We start from the raw sequence: 21174 nt of genomic DNA, 5'->3' as shown, positions 1-21174 counted from the left end.
AAAAATTAACCTCCATTTACAATTTGCTTCTAAAAAGGCCAAATTTCATTTTGTTATCGCAACAAAAAATATGACTAGAAATTAGTTCCATTATTTGTACAACATAACCATTGTCAGCACTTGTTCAGTTATTTATTAGGCCTCATATGAGTATGGACAGACCTTTAACATGTCTTGGATCCTTCCTGAGATAGTCTAATTCAGCTTGATTTTGCAGAACTTTCAAGCACTATGAATGACATACAGTGTCTACCACAACAGTCTTCTGGTTGCAAGAAAGGCAAATTCAGGACCAATTAAGCAGCTATGCTACCTTAGGTTTTCCCATGTTTATAAAATAGGACACACATATTATAATACAGAAGTGACCCAGAACAATCCATCTGCATATCACTGGGTGAAATGTACCCCTATCCATTTATTTATTTATTACATTAGCATCTTGACTTTTTTGTTTGTACCTCATTTGCCTGGGATGCCCATGGAAACAAACATGGCTTTTAAAGAGTCTTACATATGCCGAGGCCCTTCTGGCGGTTCCCTCGCTGCAAGAAGCCAAGTTACAGGGAACCAGGCAGAGGGCCTTCTCGGTGGTGGCACCCACCCTGTGGAACGCCCTCCCATCAGATGTCAAGGAAATAAACTACTACCTGACTATTAGAAAACATCTGAAGACAGCCCTGTTTAGGGAAGTTTTTAATGTTTGATGTTTTATTGTGTGTTTAATATTTTGTTGGAAGCCGCCCAGATGGGTGGGGTATGTATAAATAAATAAATAAATAAATAAATAAATGAATGAATGAATGAATGTTGGGATCCAAGAGAAACCGAAGTCCTACAGGTTCAAGGACATTTTGCATTCACACTTCTTAAGCAGCTTTCCAGGTCATTCGATCCCAGCAGTCATTCATGTGAAAAACTGCTTTTGAAATTAAGCTTTAAATCACTAGTCAGTAAGACTTGATTTAAATAATTTTTTTTACAGAAAGACTCAGTCTTGCTGGTATAATCTTAATATTTACAACCAGATGAATGTTTCATTTTTGGAATAATAAATTTTCAGAGTAGTTTTTACAGTTATATCAAAATTACTGATTTGGTTATACTATTAGAAATACATTGACAGATAATTATGAAATTATTGTGAGGTTTAATAAATTAACTGTTTATATTTGGACAACTTTTCTACTGTACTTTATTGGAAAGAGAAAAATAATCGTTTCCTTTATAACAATTTAACCAATTTATTTAACTAAAACAATAACATTATAGCATACGTATCCATGTTTGTTAACTGATGTTGTTAAATGATTTTTTATTTTTTAAAAAACTTTAGACTGAGTTTTAGCACACATGAAAAACTTAAAACAAATCCTTATTTCCTGAGGAATAGCCTTTGGACTATAATGTAACTTAAATAGAAAACTATCTTTAGATTTTCCCTTCAAAAGCTTTTTATTTTAGAAATCCAATTTAAATTTTAAAAAATCCAATTTAAATTTTAAAAAATCCAATTTAAATTTTAAAAAAATCTGATCATTGATTTTTATCCACCCTGGTCTACAGCCGTTTTGTGATATGGGAGAAGCACAAATTGCTTAAAAGAAGTCAATTTCCCTGGGCATAATTGCCAATCTCTTGGTCATATATGAAGCAGGTCTTTGGATTGTAGCCATAAACTAGACTTCTTAAAACACATGTTAGCACCAGAGATTAATCTACAGTGATTTCCACACAGTAGTTAAAAAGGAAAGAAATGTATTTGCTTTATTTTTAAAATATTTTTAAAAATAATTTATTTACAACATAGTCCACAACAACTCATACATACAGTGGTACCTCGCAAGACGAATGTCTCGCAAGATGAAAAACGCGCAAGACGAAAGAGTTTTCCGTTTTTTGAGTCGTTCCGCAAGACGAATTTCCCTATGGGCTTGCTTCGCAAGACAAAACGTCTTGTGAGTTCTTGTGAGTTTGTTTCCTTTTTCTTAAAGCCGCTAAGCCGTTAATAGCCGCTAAGCCGCTAATAGCCGTGCTTTGCAAGGCGAAAAAACCGCACGACGAAGAGACTCGCGGAACGGATTAATTTCGTCTTGCGAGGCACCACTGTACAAACAAACCCACCACCACTGACAATTTAATTATAAAAATTAAACTCCTATCCCCTTACATAAAGAAAACAAACATAAAAATAAAAGACTTCCTTTATCCTGTAAATGGCCTCCTTATTTACTTCTTGTATACTGTTTCTTTTATATGTGATTACAGTGGACGCTTGGGTTGTGAACATAATCTGTGCGCGAGGCACGTTCGCAAACCGCAGCATTCGCAACCCGCAGCGACGCGTCTGCGCATGCGCAGGTTGCAATTCGGAGATTCTGCGCATGCGCATAGTGCGATTTAGCACTTCTGCGCATGCGCAACCACTGAAACCCGGAAGTAACCCGTTCCGGTACTTCCGGGTTTCAGCGCATCCGTAAACTGAAAAAACGCAACCTGAAGTGTTTGTAACACGAGGTATGACTGTATTACAATTTTTCCTAGTTATGACTTAAAAAACTGCAAAGTCTCCTGTAGAAAGTAATTGAAACAAGTCCAGGTATATATTTTGGGTCACTGTTTGATAAAGTAATCTCTGCACTTTCCCCATTCTTTTTGAAATTCTTGTCCAAATGTCTTTGCTTTTTAAGAAGAACAAGAACCCGCAACAACTAGGATGAGGCTGCTCTGGCGGAGGAGCTTTCATAAAGTTTGTTATAACTGACCTGTCAGAAAGCAGAGAAAAATATCATTCCAGTAATTTACTTTTATGTTCTGCTGATGCCAACATTTAAATTTCTAGTTGGATTCAACTGGGTATGTGAAGAACTGCCTGTTAAGTTATGATTGCAAAGCCTCAGAATTGAGGCCTGGGTGAATTTAGCCTTGTGCAATGTATATGTATAGGCTAATAACACCATTGCCCAATGGAATGCGCATAGGAATGTGCAAGTACAAGCAGTAGGTACAATACCAAAATCAAGCGGAAATAAAAGATCCTATATCCTTTTCTTCTTCAAATGGGTACAGAAAGATTTCTCTAGTGGCTGTGTGAATACATGAAATGTCAATAAAAAAATCAAAACCAGATTATATTTACCAAAAGCAGATTAAGGAAAAGTTTTGCACAGAACACTACCCACCCTTCTTGACAGCAGCAGTGAATAAATCAACATTAACAAGTGGCCAGCAATGAATTTTCACAATTCACTATTATTAAAGGTAAAAATACCCCTGACCGTTAGGTCCAGTCGCGGACGACTCTGGGGTTGCGGTGCTCATCTCGCTTTATTGGCTGAGGGAGCCGACGTTTGTCTGCAGACAGCTTCCAGGTCTTGTGGCCAGCATGACAAAGCCGCTTCTGGCGAATCAGAGCAGCGCATGGAAACGCCGTTTACCTTCCCGCCACAGCCTATTTATCTACTTGCACTTTGACTTGCTTTCGAATTGCTAGGTTGGCAGGAGCAGGGACTGAGCAACGGGCACTCACCCCGTCGCAAGGATTTGAACTGTTGACCTTCCAACTGGCAAGCCCAAGAGGCTTAGTGGTTTAGACCACAGCGCCACCCGTGTCCCTTTCGGTATTATTATCGCATTGCTTACACAAGCTTTCATATGCTAAGGCTTGTGTGAAGAACCATAGTTCACTTGACCCTGTCCACTGCATGAAAGATACAGAGTGTTCAACACTAAAGTCCTTTATGGGCCCCTTTACCCTTGCAGTGGGCAGAAAAGCAAACATGCCTCTGTTGCACTGAAGACCGGCTCAATGTCAAGGGGTGAAATGAGGTGACCCCATAATTCTAAAATGGAAGAAACCAATAATTTGGGCAGCATATAACAGATTAAACTGAAGACTTGTGGTAACTACCGAACACTGCCAGCACATGAGTACACAAAACTCTTATGGAGGCCCTTCTTCAAACAATTGCACTTCCAATAACTAACAGGAGTCCCACATATTGTACATGGGTGGATACATTGTGTTGATCAGCCCACAAGCATTTAATCCAGAACTGCTAACCCCACAGATAAGCAAACACTCAATATAGCCATTTGTGCAATGAAAAACTACAATCCTCCCCTTTCCCCGCAGTGAATTATAAAAATAAAACATCAGCTAAAGCTCAAAGAGTATGATGAGGCAACCAATCTGCTTTAAGTAATCTTAAGTAAAAAACCAGAACAACCTCCAAGGAAGTAATATTTTATCCAAAATAACCCTTGTCTTTTTAGTACAGTCACATTATTGAGTCTCCTGATTTTCTCTTTCTCCATTTTGTGCACATTCCATGCCCCCACCCCTAATAGCATGCCATCGTTGAGGGGTGGAACTTTCCAGCTTAAGTCCAACAAATACCACTTGTATCTGAACTGGATTTTACAAACCAAGGCTACGTCTTATTTCTTCTTTTTCTCTTATGATCTGTTTCCTGCATATAACCAATGTTGGATGGACATCACTCCTATGCTTTCCTCATCTTCATCGGTAGCCTAGAGAGCTAAACAACATGTCTTATTTTCTTTTCTTTCTAGCAGCAATGGTAGGCAATCCACTGATTTCCTCTCTCATGAATAGCTGGCTGGTAGAGGTGAGCAAATCCGTTCATTTCACAATCTGAAGTGAAGTGATCCAATTTGCTGGCCCTAGACATATATGCGGTTTGGAACACAGCTATAAATTGGATTACACATTTTTTAATTCTGAGGTGCTGTTTCAGTTTTTAAAATTGCACAAATATGGATTGAACCACATGAAAAATGTGCATTTGGGGGGGGGGGGAATACATATGCATACAATTGAAATGCCGTGTGTGTGTGTGTGTGTGTTTAATTGGACAAAATGAACTTATGATTCAGCACAGGTGAAATTGACTCAGAACAGAAATACATTGATCCATCCATACCTACTGGCTACAGCACTTTGTTTGGCACCAGTTCAAGGTCCAGCACTTTCCCATCCTGAGGAGTATTAACGAAGAGACAGGTAGGTCTCTGGATGCCAAAGCATCCAAAAAGGATCCTCACAGTTTTTCCTTCTTTCAGAACATCACACTGGTCGGTACCTCAGGACACCCCAAATCATTACAATTCAGAAGAAAAGGAAAAGGAAACCCCAGACGGCAAACTAATGTAGCAGATGGCTCATTTAATTCAATTTTTAAAAATGCCACTCTTAGGCTTAAAGTCTTAGCACAGAATGCCCAGTGCCTACCAGCTTAATCCAGGAAAAATGTGAAGTTTAGGGTTAAATGTTCCCTCTGAAGCGAAGATGCAATTGGAAAAGCCTAACTGATCAACCACATTCTGTAGAACTCTGGCACAAAGGGAAGAATGTTCTGGCCATAACTGGACTCATGTACAGGCAGCAGCACTCAAGGCAAGTGGGACTTTGGTTTCAACATACCGTATTTTGCGCCCCATAGGACACTCCAGCCCATAGGACGCACCTAGTTTTTTTGGGGGGAAATAAAGAAAAAATATTTTATTTCCCCCCCCCCCCCGGTGTGGGGCTGGAAGAACCAGGTTGGGGAACAGCGGGAAGGCGCGCTCTGCGTCCCCGCTGTCCCCCGAGCTTGTGGGGCTGGCTATGGGGAGAAGTGCGCTGATCCCGGGACTGCAGGCAGCTCTGCGCGGCCATCGGGAGGGGGGCGGGACTTCGCGCCCGGCTCCCAGTGGCCACGCAGAGCTGCGCTGAGCCAGGGACTGCAGGCAGCTCTGCGCAACCCTCGGAGCCGGTCTCCCGAGGGTTGCGCAGAGCTTCCTGAAGCCTGGAGAGCGAGAGGGGTCGGTGCGCACCAACCCCTCTTGCTCTCTAGGCTTCAGCGAAAGCCTGCATTCGCCCCATAGGACGCACACACATTTCCCCTTCATTTTGGGAGGGGAAAAAGTGCATCCTATAGGGCGAAAAATAGGGTACATTATCATGGCCCAGACATTACTAGAGAGGAATCCTGAGCATCTACCCTGTCACCTCATTATGGAAATAGGTAACACATGTTCTTAACACCATCTGATTTTAAGTGAAGTATCTGCTTGACATTCATGATCCAACTCTATTTTTTCAAGAGTATTGGGAAGAATTAATGTTTTCTATTGTAGTTTCAGGAAACCACAAGATTCACACAAACAGGGTACTGATCAGATACTACTTTCTTCCTATGTGGTGTGATTGTGGGGAGGTTCCTATTGTATTTAGGAAGAATTTTGGCTCTGATGTCTGAAAAGGCTTTCATACTTTTTTTATTTACAGTTCTGAAATGGAACTATAAAAAGCAATGAAAAAGTGTCAACCTCACAATGAAGCCATAGATGTCAGAATCGAAAAGCAACCAGATGCTGGATTCTTGCTTCACACTAGGGTGTGCCCTACATTTTTGGTCTAAGTAACACGCTTTTGCTGTACAAAACATGAAGTCCTATCAAAATAATAGCCAGCTCAATGATAATTGTCTGGCTAACTCACATGGAAAGAAAAACACTCACACAGCAAAAGGAATGGTCAGATCAGCTTTTATTAGACCATGTTGTTGAGTACTAAAGACTCAATCTCAAGTCCAGAAAAACAGCATTACCCTTGCTTATGCAGTAACAACATTTTGAGCTCTGACGGCCTTGCCAGATTTCTTGCCCTTCCCCCTCCTGGTTGATGCGGTGGACTTAGTCTTGGGCAGGGTGTTCCCCTGGGGGAAGGTGATCCCTCCAAGCAGAGAGTGGAGCTCAGCATCATCACTGATGGCTCTCTGTAAGTGCCGGGGGGCAATTCGGCGCTTGTGGTCATTTTTAGCAATGTTCCCAGCTATATCCACAATGTCATAGGTCAGGTACTGAAGCACTGCAGCCATGTACACAGACGATCCTGATCCAATGCGCTCTGCGTAGTCTCCCTTCCGGAGGAATCTTTCAATGCGGCTTACAGGGAATACCAGCCCAGCCCGGCAAGAACGAGATGTTTTCGGCTTCCTCGCATGGCAGGATGGCTCAGGTTCTTCCAAGCTTTCTGTATCACACGGATCATCAGACATGTCGCAGTCCAGCTTGCCACAGCCGCCAACACTTGTTGATCTGGTCCAACTCTTCAAGGTGCTTGCCTTGCTCTGGCAATTCTTACGTTGTTGGATTTTTGCTGTTTTGGAGGGGTTTTTTGGCTGTTCTGCTTTGCTTGCTTCAGTTTTCCTACCCTGCCCTTTTTGGATTTCTTCCTGGCCTTGCAGGTTAAGCTAGCATTTGAAAGGCTGCCACAATTAAAAAAATACTGTGTGCAGAGTTTTCCATAGCCTCTTTGCAGTGAAAATAGTGAGTGCTAAATTTGGCTCCTGATAGGCTGGGGTGCTGGCCAATAGGATGCTGTGAGCATTGTTAAATCATTTCTATTATCCCAATGTTTGAGCTGAAATGTCACCCTGTTCATCACACTTCCCTCCCTGAAAACCTCTGTTGCCCTTCTCCATGTGCCTCCCCTAGGAGAGGTCCAGAGGGTGGCAACATAAGAACGAGTCTTTTCTGCAGTGGCTCCCTGTTTGTGCAATGCACCTTCACTACACACCTTTAGGTGCCAGGTGAAAACGTTCCTCTTTAACCAGGCCTTTGGCCAATTGACATCCAATGTTGTGGGAGGGAGGGATTATTGGTTTGGTTTTGCTCATTTTTTATTATGTATTTCAAGCTTTTTATATTCTAATTATTATGTTGTAAACTACTCTGAGATCTATGGATGAAGTGCAGTATGCAAATTTAACAAGAAAATTTTTGGTTACTAAATCAAGTTTGCAAACATTTGACATAGTGAAGAAGGCCAAAGTTGATATGTTCAGCATACAACTTTCAGTCTGATGAGAAGATACCTAGAAAATTGGCCCCAGCTTTATACTCCCCCTCAAAAATTGAAGGTTTATAGGAAAAACCATAAAGGGAAAAAACCTTGAATCTTCAATGAGTCTCACTGCAAAGTTATAAGCAACATTAGATGCATTTCATATACTCAGAACAAGGTAAAAAAATCCAGCTGCTGTGCATGATGCAGTGAGCCCAACTGTCCTAGTGAGACCACACAAACATGTAGGATTCCAGAGAGGAGCTCACAGCGCTTTGCTGCTCCATAGTACTTTTGAGTGCCATACCTCACTGAGGTTTGGCTTAGCATATTGTCCAAAATACAACTCATGTGTACCCTTTATCCTCATGAGTCAAAGGACACCCGAGGAGCAAACTGGCTGCAAAGCTCCCCTCCAGAAGCACATGCAGTCTCACTAAGCCATACCTTGGTTTACTGAGTAACACAGACCATTCTTCTGACAAATAGAAAGGGATTGACATCTATATCAACCACCACACATATCTAGCTTCAATTTTAAAGCTTGTTATTATAAACTACTACTGCCATCCCCATCCTATTTCCCCCTTTGTGTATTTCCTTAAGATTGTAACCCTTCAGGCAAGGGGTTTGTCGTCAGAATTCAGGGGAAAACATTTTGATTATTTTAAGCATTAAACAACAATAAGATCAATTAAAATAGTAAAAAGGAGGTGAGTGAGAGGTTTTATCTTAGCAGCAGGGTTAGGAAGGAGGCCTATTGGAATTGTCTAGGGAGGAAATTCCACAAGGTGAATGCTCAAAAACAAGCAAACACCCTGCCTCAAGAACATAAATAAGAAGAGCCTGCTGGATCAGGCCAATAGCCCGTCTAATCCAGCATCCTGTTCTCAAAGGGCCCACCAGATGCTTGTGGAGAACCTTCAAACAGGATTCAAGCCTAAGAGTCCTCTCCTCTCCTGTCTTTTCCAGCAGCTGGTATTCAGAAGCACTGGCACTTCCAAACTGCAAAAGAAGAGTGCAGAACAAGGAAAAATGGGCAAGAAAACATACTGGAACAGTTCTAAGATAACCCTTTAAAGGTAGCTGCCATAATCTTGAATTGGGTCAGAAAGGAAACACCAATCCAGGTGAGCCAGAACTGGAGCAACGTGCGCTACAGAATTCTGTGTCAGTTGCAGCTAATGGAAGCAAATTCCCTTCTAAGAGAGGGTTAATCTTGTGATACTAAAAGAGAAGATCAAATGAAAACATAAGCAGATTGGAGAAGGTGCAGCAATGCTTTAAAGGGAATAGCAACCAAGTATTCACTAGCTAAATGACTTGGGGGGGGGTAACATCTGAATTGACACATCATGGATTTGATAGCAGTCTGCAAACCATGGTTTACAAGCCATCTACAGTTTGCTGTGACGTCTAGACTGGTAGACTTGCTTCGCTGGAAGATTAAAGGTCAAGAATATGGTTAGCAAACATGGCTGGGTCAGTGGAACAAGAGACCAAGCCAAGTTTTGAAATGCAGTCTGGAGAGTCATCTGTCTGTTATGGTTCAGGAGAGATAGCTCTGTTATTAGTAATTTATGACTAAGGGACCGGCCACTAGAAGAATACAAGAAAGCATTCAAGGATTGGCAGCTGTTCCTCCCATCTGGCCCAATGGTGCCTGACACATCCTCTCCTCCCCTCACCCCCTTAAAGTGAGATAGAATAGTACTGGTGAAAATTGCCTGTTCACTGAGTGAGAGCATATCTGTGGTGGATGTGGCCAGGGACAGAGTGTACCCTTTAGGCATCATCTGCGGAGGTATGTTCAGCTGACTAATCTCTTTCCTCATCACTTGGCCCTCACACTGTTGACATCATACCTTCCTTTTTACAAAACGGCATGGGGCAGCCTCATGAGGACACCCTGCTTTTCTTCTATAGAAAAGCCACAAACTGATCTAAATACTTTTTGTACATCCCCAATATATGTAATATTTTGCAGAAGAGTGAACGCTGGCAGACACAAAAACCAGGCTTTCCAAAACACAAACATTTTTGCATCAAAAATTGTTCACCTTATAACTAACATCTATTCTCTGCATCTAGATATAAAAACCGTTTCTAGCCAAGAACTTTATGAAAACAATGATGTTTTCTTAGCTGGGTTTACAAATTATGTAGAAATGTCAGGCAATGTTATTTTATTCTTAGTGTGTAATACCCCCCCCCCCATGTAAAAATGCTTACAATGTTAGGCAGCAACTTGATTGAAGACATTTTGGACTGTTTTTCCTCTGAAACACTAATGAATGGATCTGCTTTGCTTCAGCAACAAGCAATTTAACTCTTCTTTCTCTGAAGCCAAAATTTATCTTTGCTTTCTCATTCAGGAAACCTGCCAAAAGTCTTAGCTATATTACAGTTTTGAGTTCAAATGCTAAAAGGAAAAAAGTTACCGCCTGCCAAAACTAACTAACCCCCAAACAAGCCAGCAAGCTTGTTTTGCACAAAAAAGACAGTGCTGTATAGTCATTTCAGAAACCAAAGATTTTAAACAAAGGACAACCCACCTAAGCCCAATTCTCCTTAACAAAATATATTTCTACACAAAATATATCCAAAACCTTTGGGAGCAGTGGATAAAGAAGTAAAGAAGTAGACCCTAACATAAGCCATGTTATTTCAGGTTAATCAATACAGGAAAAAGTAATAAAATCAATGCACATTTTAAAAAGTATTAGGGAGGTGACTTCAAAATGTAAAGCCAATTCAACACAGTGGTTTACAAGCTTTGCACATGTGGCCTTAGTGAGAAAATATGCAGTGTGCAACAATGAAACAAGTGTGGTTTACAGACCAGAAATCCTCAACTCAGAATTTCACTTTATTTAAAGAAGGTGCAGCAAAATTCTGCCATAAGAAGGTGTTTAGTCAGGAAGATGATCCTCAAAAAGTGCTTCCTCATCTTGCCTAGGCTACAGCAGCCCCCTTCACCAATATTTCCCTTCAAACTTTACAGTGCAAAGCTCAGAACACATGCTGCCTGATAAACAGCTCTGAGGAACTTGAAAGCTAGGATACTCTTGTGTTAAAAACCAGTTCAACCACTTTAAAGCCTGGCATATGGAAATGCTGAGGGATTTAAAGAAGTTCTAAAAAAAAACCCCACATCCAAATTTAGTTATTATTCTCAGTCTAAAAATATATATGCTGCAGGGCAAACAATGAAGCCTATGCACTTCCACTGAAGGGGAAGGGGAAGAGACAAACATAATTAATTTTCATTTTATTATGAGTTGTACAATACAAGAATCTGATTGACAGTTATACTCAGATGTGGTATAATATTTGCTGCACATACCTTGGAAATACTCTTTTATTGTGATTTATTGCCAAGCTTTTAAAACTACACCTGATGAAGTACTCACAGTAATAAGGTTTTAAAATGGCAATCATGCATACATGTTACAGATTAGCTTTAGTATAGGTACCTTATTTTTATACAGAAGGAAATTTATCTCAAGAGCTGCAATCATTTTTACACAATAAAGAAGAGGAAATTGCATACATGTGATACTCTTCTTTCAAATAAGAGGCATGTGTATCATTTAGATAATCATTTTTTAAAAATAGATTTATCCTAACTTTAGTAACACTATTAATCCTCAACTACTAAACTGGAAGGGGGGCTAATTTTTTGTTTCTCAAGCATAGTAAGTTTATGTTTACCCTAATCCGTACGTTATACTTTCCAGGCTATAGTTTCAAATGTTTAATTAAACAGAACATGAAAAGGGAGGGTGCCCACATTATCCTAACCTACAGTTCACTCTTGGTACATATTTTTCAGTTAAATGCTATCAATGCAAGAAAAATTTAGCTATGTAGTGTTCTACATCAGCTGCCATTAAGTAACAACATGAGCATACAGCTTGATCATGCTAGAAATCAATGGCCAAGGCTGACACCAGAAGGTCAAGCATGCACAGCTGGCTGAAACCGGCGACATGGCAGTTCACACAGGTAAGTTCTTCTTGCATATTGTCATTTTAAAATCAGATCTGTGCAGAGTCATGTCAGTGGTGCATCTTACTCAGCATTTCTGCTTGCACTGGCTACGGCTCTCCAGAACATCCTTTTCATGTATACCGTAATTTTCGCTCCAAAACACGCACTTTTTTGCTCCTAGAAAGTAAGGGAAAATGCCTGTGTGCGTTACGGAGCGAATGCACTCGACTGGAGCCATGGCTGCCGTCAGTCAAGCAAAGCGGGAGCCGCTTGCAGGGCTTTGCACGGCTCTAGCTTTGATTGCTTTACAGACAGGAGGACGGGGAGGAGCCGAGGAGGAGGGAGGGAGTCATAGAATCATAGAGTTGGAAGAGACCCCAAGGGCCATCGAGTCCAACCCCCTGCCAAGCAGGAAACACCATCAGAGCACTCCTGACATATGGTTGTCAAGCCTCTGCTTAAAGACCTCCAAAGTAGGAGACTCCACCACACTCCTTGGCAGCAAATTCCACTGTCAAACAGCTCTTACTGTCAGGAAGTTCTTCCTAATGTTTAGGTGCAATCTTCTTTCTTGTAGTTTGGATCCATTGCTCCGTGTCCGCTTCTCTGGAGCAGCAGAAAACAACCTTTCTCCCTCCTCTATGCGACATCCTTTTCTATATTTGAACATGGCTATCATATCACCCCTTAACCTCCTCTTCTCCAGGCTAAACATGCCCAGCTCCCTTAGCCGCTCCTCATAAGGCATCGTTTCCAGGCCTTTGACCACTTTGGTTGCCCTCCTCTGGACACGTTCAGTTTGTCAGTGTCCTTCTTGAACTGTGGTGCCCAGAACTGGACACAGTACTCCAGGTGAGGTCTGACCAGAGCAGAATACAGTGGCACTATTGCTTCCCTTGATCTAGATGCTATACTCCTATTGATGCAGCCCTGAACTGCATTGGCTTTTTTAGCTGCCGTGTCACACTGTTGGCTCATGTCAAGTTTGTGGTCAACCAAGACTCCTAGATCCTTTTCACATGTACTGCTCTCAAGCCAGGTGTCCCCCATCTTGTATTTGTGCCTCTCATTTTTTTTGCCCAAGTGCAATACTTTACATTTCTCCCTGTTAAAATTCATCTTGTTTGTTTTGGCCCAGTTCTCTAATCTGTCAAGGTCGTTTTGAAGTGTGATCCTGTCCTCTGGGGTGTTAGCCACCCCTCCCAGTTTGGTGTCATCTGCAAATTTGATCAGGATGCCCTTGAGTCCATCATCCAAGTCGTTGATAAAGATGTTGAATAAGACCGGGCCCAAGACAGAACCCTGTGGCACCCCACTAGTCACTCTTCTCCAGGATGAAGAGGAACCATTGATGAGCACCCTTTGGGTTCGGTCAGTCAGCCAGTTACAAATCCACTGAGTGGTAGCATAGTCAAGACCGCATTTTACCAGCTTCTTTACAAGAATATCATGGGGCACCTTGTCGAATGCCTTGCTGAAATCAAGGTAGGCTACATCTACTGCGTTCCCTTCATCTACCAGGCTTGTAATTCTGTCAAAAAATGAGATCAGGTTAGTCTGACATGACTTATTTTTCAGAAATCCATGCTGACTATTGGTGATCATAGCATTCCTTTCTAGGTGCTCACAGACTGTTTGCTTAATGATCTGCTCCAGAATCTTCCCTGGTATTGATGTCAGACTGACTGGGCGGTAATTATTTGGGTCCTCTCTTTCCCCCCTTTTGAAAATAGGGACAACATTTACTCTCCTCCAGTCTGCTGGGACTTCGCCTGTTCTCCAGGAATTCTCAAAGATGACTGCCAGTGGTTCTGAGATCACATCTGCCAGTTCTTTTAATACTCTTGGATGCAGTTCATCTGGCCCTGGAGACTTGAATACATCTAAACTAGCCAAGTATTCTTGTACTATCTCCTTAGTTATTCTGGGCTGTGTTTCCTTTGCTGAATCATTTGCTCCAAATTCTTCAGGTCGGGCATTGTTTTCTTTATCGGAGAAGACTGAGGCAAAGAAGGCATTGAGGAGTTCAGCCCTTTCTGTGTCCACTGTTTGCATTTCACATCCTTTTTTAATCTTAACTCAGTTAAAAGTTCTTTAGATAGCCACCCTGGATTCTTTAGGCACCTTCCATGTTTCCGTCTCATTGGTATTGCCTGACGTTGTGCTTTTACTATCTTCCTCTTAATAAACTCCCAGCCATCATGAACTCCCTTTCAGTATTACTGTCCATGGGATCTCACCCAGCACTTCCCTAAGTTTTATGAAGTCGGCTTTCTTAAAGTCAAGAAATTGAGTCCTAGTATGCTTGGCTGCTCCTTTCCGCTGTGTAGTAAACTTCAGAAGAGCATGGTCACTCGCGCCTAATGATCCTTCCACTTCTACCCCACTAACCAGGTCATCAACATTGGTTAGGACCAGATCTAAAATGGCTGTTCCTCTTGTTGCTTCTCCCACTTTCTGGACAATGAAGTTGTCTGCAAGGCCAGTGAGTAATCTGTTTGACCTTATGCTCTTGGCTGAGTTTCACATCCAACAAATATCCGGGTAATTGAAGTCACCCATTACTACTATTTCCCTTCCTTTTGCATGCTTGGCCATCTGTTCCAGGAAGGCATCATCTATGTCCTCCGTTTGGCTTGGGGATCTATAGTAAACTCCCACAATGAGGTCTCTGTTATTCTTCTCTCCCTCGATTTTGACCCAAATGCTCTCACTTTGGCTTTGAGGTTCTAAATCTTGGATCTCTTCACAGGTATACACATCCCTGACATATAACACCACTCCTCCTCCTTTCTTGTCTGGTCTGTTTCTCTGAAATAGATTGTATCCCCCCATTATTACATTCCAATCGTGGGACTTATCCCACCAGGTTTCAGTGATGCCTATTATGTCATATTTAGTTTGCTGTACCAAGAGCTCAAGCTCATCTTGTTTATTTCCCATGCTTTGCGCATTAGTGTACAGACATTGAAGTCCATTAATCATTGCCCCGTGGCTCTTATTTAAGGATTTTTTCCTCCCACCACTAGGTCTGCGTGCTGTTTGCTCCATTTGGTCTATGACATTTGGATGATCATCTTCATCAATTGATAGACTCCTACCTTCAGGAGCACTGTCTCCCTCCCCCACATTAGTCAGTTTAAAGCCCTCCTGATGAGGTTTCTGAGATTTTTGGCAAAAACATTCATCCCAACCGTTGTGAGGTGCAGCCCATCGCTTGCCAGAAGTCCATCTTCAAGAAACTGCAGTCCGTGATCTAAGAATCCAAACCGTTCCTGTTTACACCATTTGCGAAGCCAGCTGTTCACTTCCACTATTTTTCCCTCTCTCCCTGGGCCACGTCGTTCAACTGGGAGGACAGATGAGATGACAATTTGTGCATTTAGTTGCTTCAATTTCCTGCCCAGAGCCTCGTAGTCTCTTTTGATCTTCTGGAGGCTATTGCTTGCAGTGTCATTGGTTCCCACATGAACCAAGAGGAAGGGGTATTTCTCAGTGGGTTTTATGATTCCTTGCAGTCGTTCAGTTACATCTTGGATCTTAGCCCCGGGGAGACAGCACACCTCCCGAGACATCTTGTCAGGCCCACAGATCACTGCTTCTGTTCCCCTCAGTAGGGAATCCCCTATCACCACTACACGCCTCCTCTTAGGTTTGGTCGGGGTTCTTCCGTGAGCTGTCCGTTCCAAGGTTGCCTGCACATTCCCTGAGGACTGACTTTGCTGCTCGTCTTCATATACCTGATCGACTGTAATGAGGGAGAGATCCTCAAATGGAGTCTGTTCTTCGTCTTCCATGCTAGGGGAGAGGACTTCAAAGCGATTGTGTAGTTCTAAACAATCAGAGTGAACCCTGGGCCTCCTCCTAGAAGTAGGGCCTCCTACTTCTTTGAGTCACGTTTCTCCATATATCTGGCTCCTGTGTTGGTGAACTAGCCTCCTTCTCAGGGGAGTCCCCTGTCTCCTCCTTGGTGGAGATGATGTTCTCTGTTGCTTCCAAGAAGAGCTCCAGCTCTCTAATTCTTTGGAGCGTAGCTACACGTTCCTCCAGTTGCTGGACTTTATCTTCTAAGAGGGCAATCAGCATGCAATTGCTGCAGGTAAAGCTGCCTGCAACCTTTGGCAAGATGGCAAACATTGCGCAGGAACCGCAGGCGACTGCAGCTGTTCCCTCCCCCTCCATCTTGAAAACGTGTTGTTGGGGGTGGCTACAGTGGTCCTCCATCTTAAAAAGCATGAAGACAGGACAAATAACCCCCCCCAAAAAAAACCTAGGTCTCCCTAACAAACGTTTGAGACTAGCTCCCCTAAATCTAAAAGATGGATCAAACTGTGCGCACCGCAGCCCTGCAAGCTCTGATAAGCTCCTCCCACAGCTAATCACCTGACTCAACAGAAACCCCACCCCCTCTGACCTTTGCACAGCAAGGAGAGCCATGGCAGCAAAGCGGGCAGCAGCCGCTTACACGCGAGGAGGGCATAGCGAGCCGGAAAAAGCGCCGCATAGCCAGCAACAGCTGCTGCAGCCTCAGCTAGCAAAGGTCCGTGCGCTCTCCAAACGGAGCAATGAGGCTGCAGAGGGACGGCAGGGCACAGGAGGGCTCTGAGCCACGAGCGCAGTGAAAACCAGTAAAAAAAGTTTTTAAAAAGGCTGCTGGGGACAGGAGGGCACAGGATGAGGGAGAGGGGGGAAATTACCATTCTCCCAGCGTCTCAGCTGATCCGCTGAGCAGGACTTGGGTTGCAGGGGATTCGCCATTAGCTGCGTAAAGCAGCAAAGAGGGAGAGAAGGAGCAAAGCGGGAGAGGAAAGGAGCTGCTTACACTGCTGTAAGTGGCTGCTGTCCGGTTGGCTCCTTTAAAGCAACAGTGCTCTTTCCTTCCCCCCTCCCCGCTCAGCTCACCGAAAAGCTCCTTTTCCACACACCCCACGCGAGCTCCTTCTCCCCTTAAATCCCTCTTCTGCATCATTAGCAGCATCCTTCTCTACACACCCCACGCGTGTTCCTTCTCCCCTTAAACCCCTCTTCTGCATCATTAGCAGCATCCTTCTCCACCCACCCCACGCGTGTTCCTTCTCCCCTTAAATCCCTCACCTGCATCATTAGCCACATCCTTCTCTACACACCCCACGCGTGTTCCTTCTCCCCTTAAACCCCTCTTCTGCATTATCAGCAGCATCCTTCTCCACACACCCCACGCGTGTTCCTTCTCCCCTTTAACCCCTCTCCTGCATCATTAGCAGCATCCTTCTCCACACCCCCCACACGTGTTCCTTGTCCCTTGAATGCTTTTCCTTCCCTCCCCACTTAAAACGTGGTTACAAAGCACGGATCCACATGGATCCTCAGGATTTTTGCACTGGGTCACCCCAAGGTCACCATCAGATCACATAGCATATCCATGGCTACAGCCTGCACCAAAAAACACACACGCACCCACTGTTTCATGGGGCTGCAATGGCGCAAAAAAGTGGTTACAAAGCATGGATCCACGTGGCTCCTCAGGATTTTTGCATTGGGCTACCCCAAACTCACCGTCAGATCACGTCTGTGGCCACAGCATGAACCACAAAAATCATACATCCACTGTTTCGTTTAGAATATTTTTTTCTTGTTTTCCTCCTCTAAAAACTACGTGTGTGTTATGGTCAGGTGCGTGTTATAGAGCGAAAAATACAGTAGATGCAAATGAGGGAAACCTGTGGCTTCCTATGGGTGAAGTATGTGCTCAACCGCTCCTCTCCTTTAGAACACTTTTGAAACTCTCATTCTTGGCAGTTTGCCTGAAGCGTTGTTGTTTGGTGTCAAGAACTATTTGGCTCAGAAATAGAAGACACCACAGGACTTAAAACATCTTGTTGTGTAAATGAGGAAAAATATAGAATATTACGTACAATTTTATTTTATTTTTGAATGAGTGACGCCAAGCAAAGCTTTTCACATCAGCATTATTAACTGTACTAAAGTATACCAATGTGCTGCTTTACCAAGAGAAAGGCAAAAAGTTAGCACTCTAGCTTGGCTACAACCCTGCTCTTTGTTCTGCAAGTTTCCTTTCTAATGTTAATCTTTGAAAGTATGTTTTGACAGAGTACTGCTGGTATTGTGCAGCCAACAGAAAATTACGATACTGTTTGTTCGGGATTGAGAAATCTAGTATTAGATTGCTAGTTGTCAGCAAACGACAGGATATACCACATGGTGTTTTTGTACTATATGACACCAGGCCCAGACCTGGAATACAGATAAAGCAACACTGTTTTATCAAACTTTTACATTCCTAGTACCATACATAAACACTCTGTTCCCCACTCATTTTGAACTCAGGTTTGTACTGAAAACAGAGAAATGTTCTGCTGTGCACTTTGAGCAGGATTCATTGCTCTGCTGAATTTTCCCATTTTAATAAGTTTGATATGTAAAGTACAGCTACTACAATCAACATACAGAAGAATAACAGCCTTTCAGGAACACCTCCCCAGACCAATACAAAAAATAACCATGCCCTTTCAAGTCCTTTCCCCATAATGGTACAATTGGCACCCCTGGTTCATTATTTTTAAAAAAATGATGAAGCATACACAGGGAACAGGGACACAGAATGAGAGGTACTAGCAGCCATGTTTTTAGTTAAAGTCCACCCCCCACAAAACTGCAGTCCACCACCCAATTGGGGGGGGGTGTTGCTGTTTTTAAAGTCAACAATTGCCATTTCCACCACTGTCAGATTTCAAAGTACTAGTGCCAGACCTTTGGCAAAACTACAGAAAGCTGAAATCATGCTTGCCAAAAACCAATCAGCAAGCACTCTTGGAATATAGCTGTGCTGTCATCATTGCTGCTAAGGCATTGCTATTATGTAATTAACTAGAAATTGAATTAAAATTGTAGTTCCACAAAGTAATTATAGTACTATATTCCCCACTGCAATCTTATGCCTCTCTCTCCCCATGTACTTATAACCACTGGGATTCAGGGGTGCTAAGACAAACATACCTTCCTGCCAGTGTTCGAAATTAGCCAGGTGTGTTTTGTGACTGGGGCAGGTCCAATTGTGACCAAGTGGAGATCTCTGGGTGCCAGGCTGGCGACTGGAGAAAGCAAAATGCCGCCTAGAGAAGGATCTGAAATATTTTCCTTGAATCTTGAATCGGTTTTATTCTGAATTGTTCAACTGATGTTTTAGTGTAAAACACTTTGAGATTTGTTCTTTAAAATATAAAGTGATATAGAAACAGAATGAATGATGGTGATGGTGATGATGATGCCATCGGGGAAGGTGCCTAGACATTCCATTGTGGTGACCGCAGCCTAGATTTAAGGTGCCATTTGGCGATTAGATTATATATCTGAGTTTCTAACAACATTTTGTGGATCAGACCAAAGCCCTATCTGGTCTAACATCCAAGGACTTAGCTACATTAATCAAATCAAAACAAAACAAAACAAAACAAAACAAAACAAAACAGAACACTGTTATAAATGTGTTATAGCACTGTGACACCAGATGGCACTGTAGAGCTAAAACCAGAACATATGAAATTTTCCATTGTGAGCTTTAAAATGTTTTTCTTCAGAGTCTTTTTTATAGCTGTGTAGATGCAGCCCAACCAGATGCTCACAGGAGTACCTGAGCACAACAGCACTCTCCAGACCTGCAATTCCTAGAAACTGACATTTTGAGACACACTGCCTCCAAGAGGGGCGGTCGAACATAGTCTTATCCTCCAACAATCCTGCAAGGCTGTCTTGTCCAAGGCAACAAACTGCATTCAAGAGAAAAACCTGCCCCCTAATTAATGGCAGCGACCCATCTATCTCCATTCTAAATTTTATTTTTTATTAATGGAATTGAGCTTTACCACTAACATAAGAAAGAAAGCTCCCCACCCTTGAAGCGAACAAGGGTGTGAAGTGCTTTTGCCAGCAAGCCAGGCCTTCCACCAGCGCCAGCGCCTTCCTGCCAAGAGGCCCTTCCTGCTCCTGCCTGCCTTTCCCCTCCCTCCCTCCCCTGCCCAGGGCTGGTTTAGGGTGCTGGTTCTGGCTTTGTTGGGAGGGAGGAGAGGAAGAAAGGCCTGTGTGGCAGCTTTCATCCTCCCCCCTCAGTCATCTATGCACCATAACTGGAAAGCAACTTACACTTTCCTTTTGCACATCAACAGCAATTTGAATTGTGCACCCATTTGTAAGTATAGACTATATAAAACTTCATTTTTTTGCTGTTATCGGATTTCAGACAATACCAATATGTATTTGCCACACTCCTAATGATGTCAATCCAGATATATGCCCATCTTGGTAGAGAAATCCAGACAGTCCAGTCTGTGTACTTAAGTTCTGCTTTTTCTCCACAAAAATATGCTGAAGCTCAAATTGCCTTTCAATAGCTAATTTTGCATCCTAACTTCATTTTGCCAACTACCTTTATTTAATTTGCCAGGGTTCCAGCCTTCTGTCAATTTCCACTTTTTAATAGCTTTGTCTTCCAAGCTTTGCTTCCCTCTCTTTAGCTTAAGTCCAACTTCTCAAAGAGTGGAATAAACTCTGGCAGTGACCTACTGCTGATAAGAGAACTAGCAATAGCTTCCTCTCCTCTGTGGAAGGAAACAGTGCAAGCTGCTGCACCATAGAGGGAGAGGAGAAAAAATCAATGTAGCTCTGTTAAAATAATCTTAATTAGAGGAACTGAATTCACACTAAGGCGGTTGTTCTATGGGGTGGGTGGGTGGGTTGCTCCTGACCCTCGCAGAGGCGTTTGGGGGAGGGCACAGGGAAGGAGAAGAGGGCAAGCCCTGCTGCACAACCAAAAGTCATTGTGCAGAGGTTCTACTGAAGGGTAGTTGAATCCTAGCCAAAATATCCTTCCACCCAATCCACATATATTTTTGAACAGCAGTAGAATGTATGCAAAGGACGACGACGACAACAACAACAACAACAACAATAATAATAATAATATTTATACCCCGCCCCTCTGGCTGGGTTTCCTCAGCCACTCTGGGCAGCTCCCAGTAGAATATTAAAAACAAGATAAAACATCAAACATTAAAAACTTCCCTAAACAAGGTTGCCTTCAGGTGTCTTCTAAAAGTTGGGTAGTTGTTTATTCCTTCTCATCTGATGGGAGGGCGTTCGAAAGGGCGGACGCCACCAGCGAGAAGGCCCTCTGCCTGGTTCCCTGTAGCTTTGCTTCTCGCAATGAGGGAACCGCCAGAAGGCCCTCAGCATCCGGGCAGAATGATGGGGGTGGAGACACTCCTTCAGATCTACTGGGCCGAGGCCGTTTAGGGCTTTAAAGGTCAGCACCAACACTTTGAATTGTGCTCGGA

The 21174-nt window shown here is 42.9% G+C and overlaps 1 protein-coding gene and 1 long non-coding RNA gene across 6 annotated transcripts in view; one reads left to right on the top strand and one right to left on the bottom strand.

Moving 5' to 3' along the window:
- Positions 1 to 21174, bottom strand: part of RASSF8 (Ras association domain family member 8) — a 104089-nt gene that overhangs the window by 20897 nt on the left and 62018 nt on the right. Inside the window, exons 1-2 of one of the 5 annotated variants that reach the window (XM_083464194.1) lie at positions 20268 to 20956; positions 18842 to 18936 (exon numbers count right to left, since the gene is read on the bottom strand). The exons of 1 other annotated variant lie outside the window; for it this stretch is intronic. The gene's annotated coding sequence lies outside the window, so the exon portion shown is untranslated. Of the gene's footprint in view, positions 1 to 5254; positions 5332 to 11930; positions 11986 to 18841; positions 18937 to 20267; positions 20957 to 21174 lie in introns of those variants that run through there. 3 more of the 5 variants (XM_083464195.1, XM_083464196.1, XM_083464197.1) reach the window with 3 other exon arrangements.
- On the top strand, positions 5957 to 7308 carry LOC310688097. The gene is made up of 2 exons (XR_014516769.1): positions 5957 to 6029; positions 6293 to 7308. It is a non-coding gene; the product is annotated as an uncharacterized lncRNA (long non-coding RNA).

Source organism: Podarcis liolepis (genome assembly GCF_965112155.1).
Source record: "Podarcis liolepis genome assembly, chromosome: 10".
NCBI lineage: Eukaryota > Metazoa > Chordata > Lepidosauria > Squamata > Lacertidae > Podarcis > Podarcis liolepis.
This window is presented reverse-complemented; position numbering and strand designations above follow the sequence as displayed.